Source organism: Nannospalax galili, unplaced genomic scaffold (genome assembly GCF_000622305.1).
Source record: "Nannospalax galili isolate Female #2095 unplaced genomic scaffold, S.galili_v1.0 scaffold265, whole genome shotgun sequence".
NCBI lineage: Eukaryota > Metazoa > Chordata > Mammalia > Rodentia > Spalacidae > Nannospalax > Nannospalax galili.
In genome coordinates, this window is record NW_008353747.1 from 196,586 (window position 1) to 217,604 (window position 21,019).

At 42.6% G+C, this 21,019-nt stretch overlaps 1 protein-coding gene across 4 annotated transcripts in view; it reads right to left on the reverse strand.

Moving 5' to 3' along the window:
- The window catches only part of Kmt2a (lysine methyltransferase 2A), a 99,096-nt gene extending 78,083 nt beyond the window's left edge, over positions 1-21,013 (reverse strand). For 3 of the 4 annotated variants that reach the window (XM_029554958.1, XM_017802669.2, XM_029554957.1), the window contains exons 1-2: positions 20,769-21,013; positions 18,610-18,708 (exon numbers count right to left, since the gene is read on the reverse strand). The gene's annotated coding sequence lies outside the window, so the exon portion shown is untranslated. The remainder of the gene's footprint in view (positions 1-18,609; positions 18,709-20,768) is intronic. The other variant, XM_029554959.1, reaches the window with a different exon arrangement.
- Between the last annotated feature and the right edge of the window lie 6 nt (positions 21,014-21,019).

Genomic DNA, 21,019 nt, shown 5'->3' on the forward strand with positions numbered 1-21,019 from the left:
TATATATATATATATATATATATGTACTTTGCCTGCATTCAAGTGTGCACCATGTGTGTGCAATGCCTGCGGAGGTCAGAAGAAGGTTTTGAATGCCCTGGAACTGGAGTTACAGGTGACTGTTAGCCACCATGAGGGTGCTGGAAACTAAACTCTCTGCAAGAGCAGTCTGTGCTCTTAACCACTGAGTTATAGCTCCAGTCCCCTCAAAATAAAATTTTATTGGCACAAAGCATCTCATTCATTTATGTACTGTGTATGAATGCCTGCGGAGGTCAGAAGAAGGTTTTGAATGCCCTGGAACTGGAGTTACAGGTGACTGTTAGCCACCATGAGGGTGCTGGAAACTAAACTCTCTGCAAGAGCAGTCTGTGCTCTTAACCACTGAGTTATAGCTCCAGTCCCCTCAAAATAAAATTTTATTGGCACAAAGCATCTCATTCATTTATGTACTGTGTATGGTTCCTATACTACAACAGAGAGCATCTGGCATTTGCAGAGATAAACATAAAGGCCTCAATATAACAGTGGCCCAATAGAAATGGCAAAAGCCCAGAGACAGCAACAAGTGCAGTGTATACGGCAGACAGGTCAGTGCAGCTCTGCAGCAGAAGGTATGAGGAGGGTGGTGATGAAAAACATCCTGGACCCGACGCCATCCCACTTCAGGCCATAAGAATCTGGGTTTATTCTACCAGTCATGGCAGACACCACCAGGCTTAATGTGAATAAATAATATGGTCCCATACTGGAATTCACAGCTGCTGTGTGAAGAACACACACTGTGAGGGAAGAATGAGAGAGCAGGCTAGACAAGAGACTGTAAGGGACAGTCTAGGATTTGGGGAGGAGTCGATGAGAGGACATTGGCAATTCAAGTATATGTTTGATGCAATCCAGATAGAATTTACTGATAGTTTAGCTTTGTGATAATTCTTAGGAAGTTTTAGGCCTGAGCAACTGGGTATATAGTCATTCCAAAACAGCGACTGGGAATGGCAAAAGTTTGAGGGGGAAAATCAAGACTTTTGGGACATGGCTAGTGAAAAATATCTATCAGATAAGCAAATGCTTCAATGCCTAACTATTTCTTTGTTATAAACTGGAAACAGTGGCACTTCATAGAGTGGTCATGAAGATTAGGTGAGATAGTACATATGCAGTGTCACAATACAGTCTGGTCCACAATAAACGCTCAGTAATTGTTGGCCACACTTATTACTATGATCTAAATGGAAAGCAAATATGTAGTTGATTATATAAGTCTGGAACACCACAAAATTGCCAGAATTACAAAATTTTATTCAGTAGTTCTCAGCATACAGGTAGAGCCTAGAAATAACCTAGGAAGACAGAGAACACAGCCAAAGGTGGACTGCTGGGTGCTGCTACATCTAGGCTCAGTGGACGAGGAAGGACATGTAGAAAACTGAAAATTAATAACCAATGAGTTAAGGAAAACTGGTGAGTATAGTGTTACAGAGTCCAAGAAAAGAGTAAAGGGAATGGTTAGCTGTTTCAGATGCTGCCAAAAGATTTAATAGGATGAGTACCAAGACGTGTCTATTCAATCTGGCAAGACAGAGGCCCAAGAGGCCCTTGATAAGAGCTAGCGACTGCAGCAGAGTCTTGGGGATAAAACCCAATTGCAGTGGTTGAGGAGCGCTTGAGAGGTGAGAAAGTGGAGCCAGTAATTACACACTATGCTTTAAAGAAGCTTTGTTGTGAAACTTCTTTAAAGGGGGTGAAAAGGGGCCAAGGGTTTTTTTTTTTTAAAGGATTATATTCAGATGGATACTTTTACAGTGTGATGAATGGAGAAACTGCCTACACCAGACAGGGGTTGACAGGTACCATTCTGATCAGACGGGCTGGACCAGAGTGCAAGTGGAAAGGATGGCCTTAGATAGGAAAGGAGCACTTTGATTATAGAAAGTGGCACAGAAGTATTACCAAGTTCCCTTTAACTGTAAGGGAAATGCTATCAAATACTTTGAGGTTTTTGTTTTGTTTTGTTTTAAGACAGAGTCTCACTAGGTATCCTGGCTGGCCTGGAGCTTGCTGTGTACACCAGGGTGGTCCAGAACTCACAAAGATTCACTTGCCTCTGCCTTCTGAGTGCTGGGATTTAAAGACTGAATCACCAAATTTTTAAATCTCAGTATATAAAACAACTGTCAAGAATCAGTATATCAGCTGTTGTAATCCCAGTTATTTGGGAGGCTGAAGCAGGAGGATAGGCCAGTCTGGGAAACTTAACAAGATCCTGTCTCCAAGCAGGGTAGAGTGGTACATGCCTTTAACCCTAATACTTGGGAGATGGAGGCAGGAGGATCAAGAACTTAATCTGCGGGCCATCCTTGGTTATATGAAACCCTGTCTTTAAAAAAAAATCCTTTCTCAAAGTAAATAATAACAATTCAGTGGTACAGCATTTGTCCAGCATGTAGAGTCCTGAGTATCCTAGGTTCCAAAGAAATTAATAAAAAAAGAATTTCAACCTTTGCTGGGTGTGGTGGTGCACGCCTTTAGTCCCAGCACTCCAGAGGTAGAAGCAGGTGGATCTCTGCGAGTTCGAGGCTAGACTGGTCTACAGGGAGATCCTGTCTCAAAAAGACGAGAAAAAGAATTTAAACTTTCAAATTACCAAATTCTAAAGTACCTTGCAAAGTACTATGATTATTTTATTACTTATAATCATGCTACTTTTTTTTTTGAAACAGGGTCTCCCTGTAGCCCCAGCTGGCCTGGAGCTCATTATGTAGATGACCAGGCTGGTCTCTGCCTCCCAAATGCTAGACTACAGGTGTGCACCATCACACCCAGATCATGCTACATTTAAACAGAGCTTTTAAAAAAAGAAAATAGAGGGACTAGAAAGATGGTTCAGTGGTTAAGAGAACTGGCTGCTCTTGCAAAGGACCCAGGTTCAGTTCCCATCACCCACATGGTGGCTAACAACTGTCCCTAATTCCAGTTCCAGGAAATCCAACACTCTCTTCTGACCTCCATGGGCATTGGACAATATGGGCACACTCTACCTACATGCAAGAAATATACTCAAACACATAAAATAAAAAATAATAAATAAAATATTAGAAAAATAAATAAAAAGAGAGAGTCGATAGAAAGACCCAGGGGGAAGGAGCTTGCTAAATGCTAAAACCCCAGCACTTGGTCACATGCCTGCAGCATAGAAGACATTCTTTGAAAAATGACTTTTCCAGGGCTAGAGATGGCTCAGCTGTTAAGAGCACCGACTGCTCTTGCAGAGGACCTGGGTTCGATTCCCAGAACCCACATGATGGCTATGAACCGTCCTTAACTCCTCCAGTTCCAGGGGAATCTGAAGCCCTCTTCTGACCTCTGCGGCATTATACGACACAGGTGCACTCACATACATACCGTCAATACACTCATACATGTAAAAAAAATAATAATATTAAAAAAAAAGAAAAATGACTTTCCAATCTGCCCATCTTTACTTTGCAGAGAACTGTACCTATAACTACCATCTGGAAGATGCACCTCTATGCATGTGCCATCATTTGTAAAAGACGAAAATGTAGTGACCCCTATAAACCATTTCTCTAAGTGGAATATAAAAATAATAGTCCTAGGAGGGTGTGGTGACACACACCTCTAGTCCCAGGAGTCAGGAGGTAGAGGTTGGTAGATTTCTGTAAATTAGAGGCCAGCCTGGACTACATAGTAAGTTCTAGGCCAACCAGGGCCACATAGTGAGACCATGCCTCGACAAAACAAAACAAAAACAATAATAATAATAATGTTCCTGAGCTGGGCCTAGTGGTGTAGGCCTGTCATCCCAGCTACTTGGGAAGTTGAGGTGGGAGAATCTCAAATTCAAGGCCAGTCTGGGCAACTCAGTAAGACCCTGTCTCAGAAAAAAACAGTCTGGTTTGGTTACCGTACATTTGTACTAGTATTTGGGAGGTAGATGCAGGAAGATAGTGGAGATCAGAGGATTAGGCGTCAAAGGTTAACTTCGGTTACACATAGAGGTTGATGTTAGCCTGAGCTACGTAGGACCTTGTCTCATGAAGCAAAAAATATAAAGAGTAAAAGAAAGCTAGAGATATAACACATGAGTAGAATGCTTGCCTAGCATGCATAGGGCCCTAGGTTTGATCCCAAGTACCACAAAATAAAAAATAATGCTGAAATCGACGGGGAAATATATGCTTAAGCAAATGTAAGTCAAACATACAGATATCAAGAAGCAAACTTCTTAAACCAAAGTGGTAATTGAAACTCAGCTAGTTAAATGTATACAGAGCCAGGTGTGGTGGCACAGGCCAGGAACTCCAGCACGTGAGAGGCAGAGGCAGAAGCAGTGGCAGTGCAGCACCACTGGCAGGAATATCACTGCAAGTTCAAGGCCAGCCTGAGCTACCTAGTGAGTTCCTAGCCCACAAGGGTTACACAGTGACAGCTTGTCTCAAAATAAAAAAGGAAATGCATATAGCTATTTAACTGATATCACAGTGCTTTTGTGAATGGATAGGCAGGATGAGGGCCAATTCCCTCTGGTCACTGGTGCATTGAAGAGACAGTGGTTGTTTGAATGCACTTCTTTTTTTTAAATTTATTTTTTTATGTGTATGAGTGTATTGCCTGCATGTATGTAAAGTGCACCCATGTCATGCAATGCCTACAGACATCAGAAGAGGGTGTCAAATTCTCCTGGAACTGGAGTTACAGATGGATGTTAGCCACTATGTAGGTGCTGGCAATCAAACCTAGGTCCTCTGCAAGAGCAGTGTTCTTAACTGCTGGGCCATCTCTGTAGCTCCACGAATGCATGTCTCTTAAATAAGATCTCTGACTGACAATGAAAAACATGAACACCTAAGGTCACCTAAGATTAAAAAGTGCATAGAGAATAATACACTCTTCTTCAATAACAAAGTACTATTTTTTATCCATCCAAGAATGAACTACAGTTTTCAATTTTAAATTCAGTTCTGCTGGGCGTGGTGGTGCACGCCTTTAATCCCAGCACTCGGAAGGCAGATGCAGGCAGATATTTGGGAGTTCCAAAGCCAGTCTGGCCTACAAAGTGAGTTCCAGGACAGCTGAGGCTACAGGGAGACCTGTCTCAAAAAGACCAAAAAAAGGGCCTGGAGAGATGGCTCAGCAGTTAAGAGCACTGACTGCTCTTGCAGAGGACCTGGGTTCAATTTCTAGCACCCACATGATGGCTATGGACCATCCTTAACTCCAGTTCCAGGGGAATCTGAAGCCCTCTTCTGACCTCCATGGCATTGCATGACATGGGTGCACTCATATACATGCAGGCAATACACTCATACACATACTCTCCCCCGCAAATTAAGTTCTACCTAGCAACTGTCAAAGAAACAAAGATGCCATATTCTTTACAATCAGAGGAAGAGATGATGCCTCTATGCCCACTCCATGTCAACAAGATCAAGAGCAAGGGTGCCCAAGAGAGTTATGCCAATGAATCAGGTGAGTCTACCCAGCCTGCTTCAGAGAGAGGAAGTCATAAAATAGCTCATCTGTTTTTAAAAACAAACCAAAAACAGCAAAATGAGCACCCTATTCAGATAGCAGGCTATTCAGATTCTTGGCAAAGACCCAAATTACTTTACAGAATCATTAAAAACAAATAATCAAGGATGACCATGGTGGCACATGCCTATAATTCTAACCCTTGGGAGGCAAAGGCAAGAGGATCAGGAGTTCAAGGCTACATGAGACCCTGTGTCAAGAAAACAAATAACAGAAAATCAAGTACAATTTTGGACTCTCAGTTTCTAAGCTTGAACTGGTTTATCTGATTGGCAAAGAAGAAGAAATTAGTCCACCTAACTGGCACACTGTAGAAAATTAAGTTAATGATCACAATCATGAAGCTTAGTCCTCCATAACAGGGAAGTATCACAGAATAACCAGATCTATAGGCTGCCAGATTAAACAAACAGTAACTTCATTTGGGGAAACAATTCTTTTTATAAGGATTTGGTCCTTTATACACCAACTTGAAGCTTTGAAGCAGCTAACTTCAGTTTGAGCTACAGCCTCAAGTAAGATTCTGTCTCTCTCTGTCTCTCTCTCTCTCTCTCTTTCTGTGTGTGTGTGTGTGTGTGTGTGTGTGTGCTGTCTCTCTCTGTCTCTCTCTCTCTCTCTCTTTCTGTGTGTGTGTATGTGTGTGTTGTCTTCTTTTTTCCTTCTTTTGCGATGAAGGCTTGCTATGTAGTCCTGGCTAGCTACTCACTAAACAGCAATCGTCTTGACTCAGCCTTCTGAGCCTACAGGCATGAGTTACCACGCTCCTCTCTCAACTACACATTTCTACTATAAAATTTCAGTTCTCCTCTTCTGGCTTATTGTTCTCATCTCGGTGCAAGGCCAAGTTTCATCTTTCCTTTTAGGACCATGGGCTATTGAATGACCAATAGCAACTGGGGTAACACCGAGGAAGCCACAACTTCCTTCCCTCTAAAGTAAACAGGCCATCTCTTCACAAAGGAGCAATGTGAAGACAAATGACAAGTGCACACCCCTTTAGAAAAGCAACTCAGCTGCCAAGTTCTCTGCTGACCCATTATTTTTAAGAAATTAACGTTCAAATATTAAAGTTGGCGAATTCATGTTCTGAAGCTTTTGAAAACCCAAGTGCTGTTTGTTGAGATCACACCCTATTTGGAAGTTTACTATCATGTTTTGAGACATTCACATTAGGTGGCATGAACCTACTGGGGAAAAAAAAAAAATCCCTGTTTTGTTTTGTTTTAATTGCTCTGAAAGTAGAAGCTATCAGGAAGAATAGAGAAATCGTAAGAGAATTAGTTTCTGCTTTTACATTCTCCTGATGTGAGAATTCCTACCAGTGTGGCTAGCAATGAATAGTTCCAGGAAAAGCATGAATCTGCTCTACTCCCTATTTCCGGCTTCTGATGCCAGCCAATTTTACCATGAAGGGTCATTCTGCCCTTCACTTTGCCATCATGTGCAAAATTCCTGAAGAATCCTGCTTTTATGAACTGGAGTCATTCTACTAAGTGACTGGTTAAAAGTGGACATGACTAGGCTGGGCATGGTGGCACATACTTTTAATCCCAACACTCAGGAGGCAGAAGCAGGTGGATCTCTGGGAGATCGAAGCCAGCCTGGTCTACTGAGTAAGTTTCAGGCCAGCTGGGACTATAGGGAAACCATGTCTCAAAAACAAAACAAAGCAAAACAAAAAAGTACACATGACTTACTTGATGAAACTTAGAAAATAATCAGTATATGTAATTAACCTTAAATAAATTTAATATTAATTCATTTTTAAAAGGAATTCATACCCAATTCCTGTACTAACCCCCAAAACTTCTAACATTTCAATAACCCAATCAAAGTCTTGGAGCTGAGAGTTGGTGGGAAAACCAGCTGGTGTTAGTATTAACTCTACCCAGACTTTTGGTAATCTAGATGAATAATCCCAATTCACAGTTTTCATTCTGACTGTACAGGAAATGCTTTCTGCAACCCAACATATCTTAAAGGGTTTCATTCTGAGTGATGCAAGCCCTCCACACAGACTCAAAAGCCAAGGGTCAGAGGGTTTTATAAGACTCATTCACATGAAGCAAATTTATGTTAGATTGGGAACAGCTTGCAAGCACCTGTTACAATCCATCCATAAGCAGTGCTAACCTTAACAAGGGGTTTTCTAAAACACATCTCTTTAACCTACAATTAAAAATGGGCACAGGGGCTGGAGAGATGGCTCAGTGGTTAAGAGCACTGACTGCTCTTGCAGAAGACCACGGTTCGATTTATAGCACCCACATGGCGGCTACAAACTGTCCTTAACTCTAGTTCCAGGGGAATCCGAAGCCCTCTTCTGACCTCCGCAGCATTGCACGACATAGGTGCACTCACATACATGCAGGCAATACACTCATACACACAAAATAAAAATAATAAACTATTTAAAATAAATAAAAATGGGCACAAAAACTAAGTATTTATCCCCTATATTTCCACCACATTTTCTGTCAACCCTAGTTTCTTTTAATGTTCAAGATTTGTCTCTTGCCAGGTATGGTGGCACACGCCTTTGATCCCAGCACTCAGGAGGCAGAGGCAGGAGGATCTCTGTGAGTTTCAGGCCAGCCTGGTCTACATCCTGAGTTCCAGGCCAGCCAAAGCTACATACCAAGACCCTGTCTCAAAAACAACAACAACAAAAAAAACCAAACAAAATAAAATTTATCTCTTAGCATCACTTAAAGATTTTATTCTCCTATAAAACCACTACAAAAATCACTATTTCATAAAGATATTTCCCTGGAAGTTACTACTAAAATTAATTATTGCCATAAGTTGACAACTCAAATCAAATACTTCTTGGGGAGCCAGTGCGGCTCTAGAACCCCTTGAGGAATATTAAAAAGTATAAGGGAACTTGATCCATGCCCTTGAGGAGCTGAGTAAGACTATATATTTACTGAGTCACACTAGGGGAAGGCAGATAGAGGTCATTTTAATGTTGGCAGTATTGTATTTCAAAAATTCACTCCCAGAGAAGATTATTTTGGTAGCCTTTTTACCATCACTATGACAACCATCATTAGCAACAAGTTCTTTACATAACCCCCTCTTGCTTCAGTTTAAAACTATTTTCTCTTACTCTAGTTATCAATCAGTAGACCTAGAAAACACCTTATTACCATTCCTTCTAATGAATCCATTCATGATTTTTGAAGACTTAAAAGCTGTCTCTTGGGGCTTGAGAGATGGTGCAGCGGTTAAGAGCACTGACTGCTCTTGCAGAGGACCCGGGTTCGATTCCCAGCACCCACATGGTGTCTATGAACCATCTGATGCCTTCTTCTGACCTCCGCAGCATTGCATGATACGGGTGCACTCACATACATGCAGGCAATACACTCATACACATAAAATAAAAATAATAAATAAAATATTAAAAAAAACAAAAAGTTGTTTTCTAACCCTTCATTCTCTCAATCTTTCCTCACAGGACTGACTTCCAATCATATAATTGTCTTTTTTTTTTGGTCTTTTTGAGACAGGGTCTCCCTGTAGCCCCAGCTGACCTGGAACTCACTATGTAGACCTGGCTGGCCAGAACTCACAGAGATCCACCTTCCTAGCATGGTGTGATGGTACACGCCTTTAATCCCAGCACTCAGGAGGCAGAGGCAGGAGGATTTCTGTGAGTTCAAGGCTGGCCTTGGCTGGTCTACATAGTGCGTTCCAGGACAGTTGGGGCTACAGGGAGACCCTGTCTCAAAAAGATGCCCCCCCCCAAAAAAGTCAAAATTACCTAGTCATGTACAAGTTCTCCCAGCTTACTGTAATAAATCCTTGCAGTATTCCTAAAAGTTGACATACATCACATTTTTAGTTCGGTAAGTAGTTACTGATCAGCTTTTACACAAAAAGTTACAACTGTAAATATAAAACAAATAAAAACTTAGAAATCATCCAGGTCTTTAGGGAATCACAAACTAATAGGACAAAGACAGATGCCTTAAAAGTGTTCACAGCAAGGAGCTGGAGAGATGGCTCAGTGGTTGAGAACACTGATTGTTCTTGCAGAGGACCCGGGTTTGAATCCCAGCACCTACATGGCAGCTAACAACTGTCTGTAACTCCAGTTCCAGGGGATCTGACCAACTCTTCTGACCTCCACCGGCATTGCATGACAGGGGTGCACTTACCAACATGCAGGCAATATACACATAAAACAAAAATAATAAAAAAAATTTTTTTAATTATTTTAAAAAATAAAGTATTAACAGCAAAAGGAAGCCTGAGCTAAGTTATTGAGGGTAAAGCACAAAATAAAATTTAAAAAATGACAGCGATAAGGAGAAACTGAGTTTCAACTCACGACAGTGTGAATGCTTCATAGCAGAGCTGGGACAGGAAGAACTGAATTGAGCCATGAGTTGAATAAGCCAGAGGCAGGCCAGGAAGGGAAGGCTCAGGCAAAGAGGCTCTGCAACTGAACAAAGGCAGGTCCACAAAGACCAAGGAGAACGCTAATAGTTCCGCTGTCCAATGTAGGTATAGCAAAGCAGTAAGAATGTGTCTTTAGCAGATAAGGTTCAAAATGTAGAAATGCAGGCCAGGTAAGCCAGGAAGGGCTGAGAATTTTAAATCCTATATTTGTGAGATATCAAAGAGTTTAAGGAAATAGTGACAAAACAAGATCTATCTTTAAGGAAAGCAATGGCAAAATTGCATAGGGTGAAAAGGAAGACAGGGAGTCCAATTAGGAAAGTACCACAATAATTCACAAAAAGCAAATGGAAATTTAAACTAGAACTGTAGCAACTGGGAAGCAGGGACAGACTGAAGAGACACCACAACAGTCTACTGGAGGGGACTCAGAAACCCAGTGGATGGGGAGGAAGAGAAAAGACTATACAAATTCCAGGCCAGCCAGGGCAACTTACATAGTAAGACCCTTTACTATGGGTTTTACTGCACAAAACAGTGCAAACTGGGGAGGCAGAGGCAGGCAGACCTCTGTGAGTTCAAGGCCAGCCTGGTCTACATAGTGAATTCCAGGCCAGCTGGGGCTACAGGAGACCCTGCCTCAACAAGACCCCTCCCCCCACCACAAAACAAAACAAAACAGATCAAAACAAAACAAAACACAGAGTACTTCTGTGTTTTGCAGAGACCAAAAGAAAACTCTGAAGCAGATGTAGGTTAGGGTTTGAATGTTGGCTCTGCCCACTACTCGGCACATGACAAAGAAAACTATTGCCCGTGACTCAGTTTCTTCACCTGTAAAAAATGGTGTGTTCAGTGTTTAGCAAGCATATCTTTTTAAAAAAATAATGCTTTGTGCTGGGTGTGGTGGTGCACACCTGTAGTCCCAGCACTTGGGAGGCAAAGGCAGGCGGATCTCTGTAAGTTCAAGGCCAGCCTGGGCTACATAGTGAGGTACAGGACAGCTGGGGGCGAACCTGCCTCAAAAAGACCAAAAAAAAAAAAAAAAAAAAAAAAAAAAAAAAAAGCTTTGTTACATTTATTTATTTTGTATATATATGTATATGATGTGTGTGCATGAGTGCAGGTGTGTGTGTACACCACAGCATGCACATGGAGGTCAGAAGACAATCTTCAGGTGTTGGTTTTCTCCTTCTACCATATAAATTCTGGGGATCAAACTCAGATCATCAGACTTGGTAGCCTTACCCACTGAGCCATCTCACTGGTTCCAATTTTTTTTTTCTTTTTGAGACAGGGTCTCCCTGTAGCCTCAGCTGGCCTAGAATTCACTGTGTAGACCAGGCTGGCCTTGAATGCAGAGATCTGCCTGCCCCCACCTCCTGAATACTGAGATTAAAGGTGTGCACTACCACACCCAGAACTCTAAAAAAAATTTTTTTAAAGAGAAGTACTGCAGAGGTACTGTATTTTTCTTTTTTAAAAAGATTAATTTTCATCTTACATTCATGAATATACGCCTGAAAGTGTATATGTGCACCACATTCATGCAGTGCCCAAAGAGGCCAGAAGAGGCCATGAGATAGCCTGGAACTGGAGTTAACAGACAGTTGTTAGTCACTATGTGGGAGCTGGAAACCAAACTTGGGTCCTCTGCAAGAGCAGCAAATGCTCTTAACTGCTGGGCCATCTCTTCAGTCTCAGTATTTTTCAGTCGTAAGCATACTATCCTCTCTACTAGTAACTCTTAAATTTTAATCCATTTTTTCATTACTTGTAGTCAGTTATTTCTCAAGTTAAGTTCCAATCCCGGAACTTGTAATTTACAACTCAGTATTTCCTCTATAATTAAATTGTAAATCGCACTGATCTCTGTAGAGTAACATTGATTCTGCCCAAGTTGAAGCTTGAGGACAAATGGCAAATAGTTACCAATTAAAGATTAATGGATTTGAACCTGGGGGCCAAGAACCCTGAGTTGTTGTAAGGGATCATCAAGTGATTACATACATAAAAAGATTAGATTAGGAGCATTAGTCATAAAGGCCAAGAGAAGCAACCCCAATCAATGTAGCTGCTTTGTCCTGACCATTCCCCAGCTCACTAAGTCAACTTTCCTTGTTCTCTCTCTTCTTTTTGGCCTTACCTCTAATCATGTTTAGCTGGATGTGAATGGCACCTACTGTTATTAAGAGAGGAAGCTGGCCTTCAGTTTGGTTCCACCTAGCTTAGTGATGAACTTGAAATCCAGAGCAAAATAAAAAACATTCTGAAGACATAGTATTCATCACATTGGGAGGGTGGGGGTCGATCATAGCACTCAAACAGATTTGTATATGCACGCATATACATGTATACCTCAAAGTGATGAAGAATCCAGTTATGATGAGAAGCTTTGCAGCTCTCACATCCTTTCAATTTCTCATTCTAATAATAACTAGGGCATCCCACGTGCTAAGCAAAGTGCTAAATACTTTGCATGCATAGTCTCACTTAAGCCTCACAATAATCTTATGACGCATGATTACCCCTGATTTGCAAATGAAGAAACTGAGGCATGGAGAAGTTAAACTCTGCAAGGTCATTCAGCTAATAAATGGCTAAGTTAAGATTTGAACCCAGACAGTGTAAATCCAATCAGTCTTAGCACACCTAATTACTGTGTTCTTTTATCTCACATTATTCCAGATTAGATTATGAGATTGCTCCTTTGTAAAGGCATTTATATATGCACAAATAACTCCCAGACAGAGAGATTACAAAAGGATTTCCTCATTAACTAAGCTTAAAGAGATGTTATCCACAAAGTTTTACTGCTTATAATTAAAGGCAATAATCTAGGGATTGTATTTTAGCCAAAAATTTGTTTCTGTGGATGGACAAAAGCTGAATACAGGTACATATCAATATTTATTGCTCTAGAAGTAGGGCATTTACTATAGACATGTGATTAACCTCTCTCTAGTTTTTAGAACCAAGCTCAAGAGAGCCTAATGAAAAATTTTCCTCTAAAACCACTCCTCACAAGTCATATTACTTTTCCATTTCAAGACAAGAGAGCCAAGTTATGCCGATGCAATAAATGAAACGATGCTTCTACAGCACATGAGCAATGAGGGTTACAGCTTTCAAGCAGTTCAGGCATTAAAGGTTCACAGCTTTCTGTTGACACCAAGACATCCACAAGCATTCCAACAGAACACAAACCCAGAAATGGAAGAGAACAGATAAAATATATGGAAGAAACACCAACGCTGAAGTAAACACCAGTGAAATAGACCCTCCCCACTGGTCTCATGAAGTCTTGCTGTAGCAATAATTAAAGGTAATATATCTGGGGAAATCCCTCCAATCTATTTGTCAAATAGAAAAACAACTACTCATTTCAAGGAAAGGGGAATTTTCACACACTGTAAAGAAAACTGCCAAATAACTTTTACATTATATCTCTGTTAACTGTTTCCCTAAAGCTAAAACTTACTGGGAATGATATATTCAACAATCTAAAAGTTAAACCAAGCTTGGCCTCCAGGAAGCTTTGTACTAGCTCTACAAGGGAACTTGTATCATCTAACTACCAGTCCCAGGACAATATCTTCAATGTCTTGGTCTTAAAAAGCAAATGTTAGGTAGTAGCTTCAGTCTCATGGTTGGTTTCCCAGGAGGTGTGTAACCTGACAAGGTAAAAAGCTCATTGAAATATTTAACAGTGGTGGTATGGATTTCTCTGGACAGGTCAAGAAAAGCAATTCATCCCTTTAAAAAACATAAAGAACCATTTTATGGGAAGTCATTCTCTTAGTCCAAGTGTCTGAGCATTTCCTCAGGGCTTTCTCAGAGACCTTATTGAAGGGGAAAATGAAAGGCTAACAAAAGGGCCCCTTTTCTCTCCCTGTTCCCCAGCATAATCTGCCTCAGCCAGTAGCATCCACACTGTCATAAATGCCAGCAATTAGGGAATTAGGCCATAAAACCACCCACTCAGGTATAAGAGCACAGGCCTCCAGCTTTATTTAATGCATGCTATAAAAGATCCTGTACTTCCTTCTTTCAGGCCTTCACAACCAAATAAATGACAATAACAACAACAACAAAATAGCCTTTGTCTGCCTACCTCATAATGATGTGATCAATGAAACCATCTGGGTTCAGGTAAAGGATTTAAGATTCTTTTTTCTCCATAAAAGACTCCCCATTTCCTCTAGCATGCCACATACAGATCTATAAAGGATATGCTGTACTTTACACCAATACAATGGAAACTGAAGTTGAACTACTTTTTACAGAAAATTATTCTAGCTTATTCTGAAACTATAATAGAAGCTCAGCCAGCTCTTAACCTTAACAAATACTGGCACCTACAATTAGCTCAACAATTTCTAGAACCTTCTGAAGTCTTTTTCTAGTCAAAAAAAGTTAATTCAAGGGCCAGCTAATTCAGCAGGTAAAGGTACTTGCTGACAAAATAACAACCTGGGTCCCACTTGGTGGAAGAAGAGAGCTGACTCCTGCAAGTTGTCCTCTGACCTCTACATACATGTCACTCCTTCTGTGTTTGTGTCTGTGTACATGTACGTGTGCACACACATACATGCACACAAAATATGTGTAATTTTAAAAACAAGTTAATTCAAATCTCAAAGCGGTTTCAAAATCTGGTATAACTTAGGAGTAATCAGTAATTTCATTTTGATTTATCTTCACAACCTACCAGTCCACAAAAATCACACGAGACTTTATTCCTCAAATTTCATAAGCTAATCTTGATAAATCCAAGCAAGTACTTTATAACTGTAAACTTTTTAGCACCTTTTCTCTTACTAGTGCCTACAGGGTTAAGAATCTGATTGAAATGTAGGTGCATGATGCCAGAAAATAACCTGCAAAGAAAGATTCCATCACAGCACTCCTCCAGAAGGTTCCTACTAATGCAGTGATAGTCACAATGCTTCCCCTTCCTCAGAACCCATGCCACTGGGCTTTCCACCTTGGCAGAAGAGTGGAGAGAAGACACCCACAAAAGGCCTGAGTAAAGACCTTCAGTTAAATGCTAGAAGGAAGCTGAAGTTCTGTGCCAAACACTAGTGGAACGTGGGCAGGCACAAAGATCTATCTTAATTAAGAGGCCTACAATTAAAACACAGCGAATCTCAAACCAGAGAGAGGCACTGCAGTCTGTTATGCCTCTGAGCAGGCAGAAGTTCTGCTGCCACCCCCTCTAGCCACAGGGCAAGGGAGGCAACTGGTACAGTCTGCACAGCTGCTCTCTGGAAGGACAGTGCCAAGGTGAGTGGAGATGAGAAGTCAACATGGGAGTGTTCTCCCTTCCAATCAGAAGGTAACTCACTATGTTGTAAATCACCTCCTCCAGGACTCTGTGCCTTGAGATACATAACTGGAAGGAAAAGTGGGATCAGTGAGAGACGAAAAGTCCTGTTTCTAATGTTCAGTACCAACCAAAGTACTTCATTTCAGAACATGCTAACAACTGCTTCCCTCAAAGGATATACATTATTTTGGGTTTATACATACATTTTCTGCTGGAGTTTTTTCTTTTCACTTAAAAGCTCACATACGTAAAGGAATATAACCATCCAGATTGAACTTTCTATTAGGTTAGTCAGGAAATTACAGGAGTGAAAACAAATTTAGCCTAACAAGAGGGTCTCTAAACATCAGATAATGCTGGAGTTCTAGTGATACTCAGAATTATGTTTCAAATTTTATTTCCAAGCTAGGCACAGTGGTCCCAGCAACTCAGGAGGCTAAGGCAGAAGAATTGCTTGAGCCTAGAAGTTCAAGATCAGCCTGAGCAACATAGCTAGCCCCCCACCTCTTATTTTTAAAAAAGTATTTTTATTTTTCTTATAAATGAAATCAATTTTAGGAAGTTCTTATGTTTTATTCACACGTGATGAACTTTCCTATTAAGTTGAGAGTTCTCCTAACAATAGCAACAGTTAAATGGGATTAAAAATCACCAGTCTCATTTACTCTTGCTCTTGAAATAAACTCAGAATAAGAAATTCTGGGGGCTGAAGAGTTGGCTCAGCAGTTAAGACCACTAGCTGCTCTTGCAGAAGACCCAGGTTTGATTCCCAGCACCCACATGGCAGTTAACGACCATCCATAACTCCAGTTCCAAGGGATCCAACACCTTCTTCTGTCCTCTATGGACACTGCACGACACAGGTGCACTTACATACACGCAAGCAATATAATCATACACATAAGATAAAATTAATTAATTAATTAATTAAAGAAAAAGAAATTCTGAGCTGAGTGTGGTTGTGCATGCCTGCATACTCAGCACTCGAAAAGCTAAGACAGTAGGACTGTCAGGTTCAAGGCCAATCTGGTCTTCACAGGGAGTTCCAGGCCATCCAGGGTTATATAGCATGACTTTGTCAATAATAATAATAACAATAATTATACAAAGAAATAGATAAAGGATCAGAAAAGACAGATGTGTGAGCTATTTTGTACAACTTTTCCATTTATAGATAAGAAGTTTAAGGTTAAAAGTGAATTGCCCTACTGGTCATGGTGGTGCATGTCTTTAATCTCAGCACTGGGGAGGCAGAGACAGGGGGATCTCTCCTGCCTCTGAGTTTAAAGCCAGCCTGGTCTACGTATCGAGTTCCAGGAGAGTCGGGGCTACACAGTGAGACACTGTCTCAAAACAAAACAAACAAAAAAGTAAATTGCTCATGTGTCCTAACCAGCTACTGGCAGAGGGCTGAGCCTACACCCACTGATGTGGACTCCACTCCACTGTGCTCTCAGCTTTATCACCTTCTGCCACACTCAGGACTAGCTATGAAGGCAATGAAGGAGCAACAGCTCTCTGGGTCCATACATCTGGTTAATATTTTTTAAAATTTCTTCTAATTAAAAGGAAAAAAAAAAATCACACACTTTCTAGCTACCTTCCAGTTAGAGGACTCCATCTTTTCTAAAACCAACCAAAAAGCCTACCTCAGGCCACATGAACTGAACTGAAACTTCAGATGAAAACAAAGCCATATCAATGTTGTAATTCAGTTTTAACATCACATATACTTAAAATCTACAGTGTTAAGATCAAGAAAAAAAACTGGCTTTTAACATTCTGAGGGGTGACAAGGGAGGCATAGGAAATCAGTGAAGACTGGAAGCTGGTAAACTGTTTCTGAAATTTATGTTTAAAAGGCCTAAATTCTATTCAACAGAGATGCTGCTGCCTTGCTGTTTATTTAGATGGCAAACATAGTACTATAGGTATCACCTGAGGCAGGCCTTAACAAGTGGGCTCCTGACTCTATGAAGAGAAAAAGAAAGGCAAAAATGGACCTCTGAGAATCCATACAGTAGACAGTAAACCTTCAGTTCTACATTCTGTCACACAGAAAGCCCAAATAAGAGACCAGAAACATGTATTTGGAAAAGTCCCATTATATCAGAATGGGGTCCAAGGAACTCTTTTATGTAGTTACCAGAAATAATACTATACGAGGAAAGCAAAGTACCAATGGCAACGAAGGACAGGTCTCCTGTGGCTAACAAGGTTCTGACAGGGTGATCTGAAAGTTCTATCATCTAGTTAGCTTTAGAAGTTAACTTAGGTTTTATTATGGGAAATTTCTAGTCATTATTCACTTAGTGTAAACCACAATTTAAAGAGGTTAGAATCATTTTGGGTCATTTAGCCACTTCTTCAGGATTCCAGACAAGATTTGCTAAGAGGTATGAATGAACAAGTTCTAAGAAGCAATCTTCAGAATTCTGTACGTCGGCCCAGAGTTAAGCCTTCAACTTCCCCTTTGGAACTTTACTATTCACATGTGAACCTATATAACAAAATGCTTGGTTTCTATGCTGAAAACCACCAGGCCATAAGAGATCAACACTCTGGTTTACCACTAACACATACCATTAGTCTATTCTATACAGCCTCAAACTACCACATGAAAAGCTTACCAATAGCTTATTCAAGCCCAGTTCAGAAAAAATACTGGAATCTAATGCAAGGAGTCAACCACTCTTCTCATAGTAAAATAGCAAATACTATTTGGGCAAAAGTTCTAAAGCAAAAGACTGTCCTCTTACTGCAATCTTAATAATTGCAATTTCTTGACAAATTTTACACTATAAACCACTGTGAAGGCAAAATAAACACTATTTTACAATCCTCTCATGATACCAATAGATAAGAAACTCTTAGCACCCAATGAAAACTTGAAAGGTGATTTGTCAAAGACCAACAGATAAAATATTCTGGTGCCCAGACATTAGGTCCCTGAATCCAGGTTTCTCTTTCTAACCAGTCTCTTGAAAAGTTATGATTGGAAGCTGTCAGCATAAAGCTTTGCTTTTCAATAGGTGATAAAAGCATTTAGACGGTGACACATGGTCCTTCAATACAGAAACATAAGCATGCCAAACAAGAAAATGTTTCTTCAGGATCCCCTTAACGCACACCAACTTCTCCTAGTAGACTTTCTTATTTATATTCAAATATACATTGGGGCTAGAATTCTACGTATAACCAGGCAAGTCTCAAATTTGAAAATAAGCAGGTAAATGAAATGTCAATGTAAGACTATTCTCTCTCTTTTTTTTCTTTTCGCTGCTGTATCTTTTAAAAAAGCAAAATCAACTCACATTTAAGCACCAACTCCATGCAAGTAACCTGAACGGTTCAGTCTTTTTGTCATGTATGAGGCCTTTGGTTCTCCAACTACATGGGATCTGTGTTGTTAGCTTAAAAAATACAGAATTGGCCTTTCAAAAAAAAATAATAATCTACAGCAACCAATAAATAGTCTCAAACAACCCTGCCGACTGCAGCTGCCTTCTGAAGGCTGGGAAAAGGAGGTGGAGATAGAGCAGAGAGAGGCAGGGAAAGGGCACTGCCGCAGCTAGCTACACAGCAAGGAACACGCCCCCATCATGTCCTCCTGGCTCTGTCAGAAGGCAGGTTGTTGTCAGTCTCCCCAGCGGGCTGCCTTAGAAACAATTTTTAAAAGGAGGCAGGAAGACTAACAACTAAAAAATTCCCGGGTCCCTAGGATCTCCTCCCTCCCCATCTTCCCAGGATCTTTTGCTAAATCTAAAGGGGTGCAGGACACAATGGGCAACAAGGGGTTTGCCCAGGATATTTTGCGTGCACCAACGGCAGAGCACGCAGGAAACGACTGGTTGTTATCTTTCCCTTTCTGTTTCAATCAAGAGCACTCCAGAGCAGCAAGCCCCTACCACCCCCCCTTCACTTCAGCCCCCGGCAGCTGCTCTTCCTCCTCCTAGCATCCCCCATCCCATTCTCCCCCCCTCCCCTGCGATTCAAACTGCCCCTTCTGCATCGGATGGAAAACAAATGCGCAACGCCACTGGCTGAACCTGAACTCAACTTCCCCTCCCAGGGCAACTTTCCTTTTCGCTGAAGGAGGATGAATGACGCTTATCAAAGCACCCAGGACAACCGTTTACTAACGGGGAAGGGATAAAGCCCTGACCCTTCACCCATCCACCTTAGGATTCTCTATAGGAATCACAAATAACCTTACGTCCTTCTAAGGACTAACTTTGCTCCATAATCATCCTCTTTCCCAACCCAAAGCAACCACCACCGCCACCACACTAACGTAAAAACTGTGCCTTATCTACGCTCACCCCAACCCGGCTTTCCCCCACCCCTTCCAAGCCCTAGGATTGGCCTAGGAAAAGGTGGATCAATAATGAAATGTCGAGAAAAGAAGGGCGGGAGGGAGCGAGGGCCGAAGGCTGCAAGCTCTCAGGCGCAGTGGGTGGGGTAAGAGAGCAGCTGCTTCCCTTGGGAGGATGCTGCCCTAGTCCCCCCACAAACATCACCCCTCACCGGGCCCCCTTTCTCGAGAGCGGAAGAGAAAGCCTGCTCCTCTCAAGGGGAATGCTGGAAAGCTGCTCTGCTCCACGCACAGGGCTATTTCCCCTGTAGCACACCACTGGTCCTTCATCTAAAGGAGGGCAGGGGTGGAGTGAAGGAAAATCCCTGCCACCAGCAGCCTAGGAACCTGAGTCCTGGAAGATAGGGAGAGACGGATGCAGGAGGACAGCACAGTTACCTTCGCAGGAGAGGTGAGGACAGACAAGGATGGAAAGGCTTCCCCTGGGGTAGGGCGGGACTTGGAGGACCCGGTGTGCAGAAGGTGGGAATGGGCTGGGAGGAGAGGTGAGGGAAGGGGGAGTGGCTGGCAAGGTGAGGACCTGGCCCAGGGATGGAGCGAAGGCTCGGCAGGTTTTTGCAAGCTAGGTGGCAAGGTGCGCAAGGGGACAAGGATTTCCCAAGGACCAGGAGAAGAGCATGGCCCTGGGTGAAGCCACCACCCGAGAGATGTCCGAAAGGAAGACTGCCCTAGGAGCAACACATCTGCCCAGCGAGGGAGGCGGGGATGTGGCGGGATCAGGTCTCTGGCAAGGGAGGGCGGGAGGAATCTGGCTCGGATGAGGTAATCTGTGAAAGGGAGGAGGGGTTCAGTCCCGGGATGGGAAACCCCCGCAAGGGGGTCTGTGCCCAGGGATTTGGGGCAGGGTCCGCGGGAGGAAGGCGGGGTGGGAGGCAAACGCCCCGAGCCACAAGGGTCTGAACGCCGGGGTAGGGGCGCCTGGGGATCCGCAGCCCGGTATGGCGGGGGGGGGGGGTCCCAAATGGCAGGGCCTTTTGCCCCTGGTCGGGGACCCCAGGATGACTCCAAAATTGGGAAGCACCTCAAGCCCGGATGGGGGAAGGGAGGGGCTCCACAGAGGGTCGAGACCCCGGACCTGGGGGTTCCTCGCCCCCTTACCTCTCCGCTGCCGCCTCCCCCGCCGCTCTCCCCAAACACTGCCCGGAACCGGCGCAGGTTGGTGCCGATGGCGGCCGAGACCTGCAGCGCCGCGTCGAAGCCAGGGCCCACCCGGAGCAGGGCCGGCCCGGAGGAGGCTGAGGACGATGACGAAGACGAAGACGAGGAGGACGACGAAGTGGCTGCTGAGGCGGCGGCCGCTCCCCCTGGAACCCCAGCCCCGCTGCTTCCCGCCGCCACGGCCGCCGCCG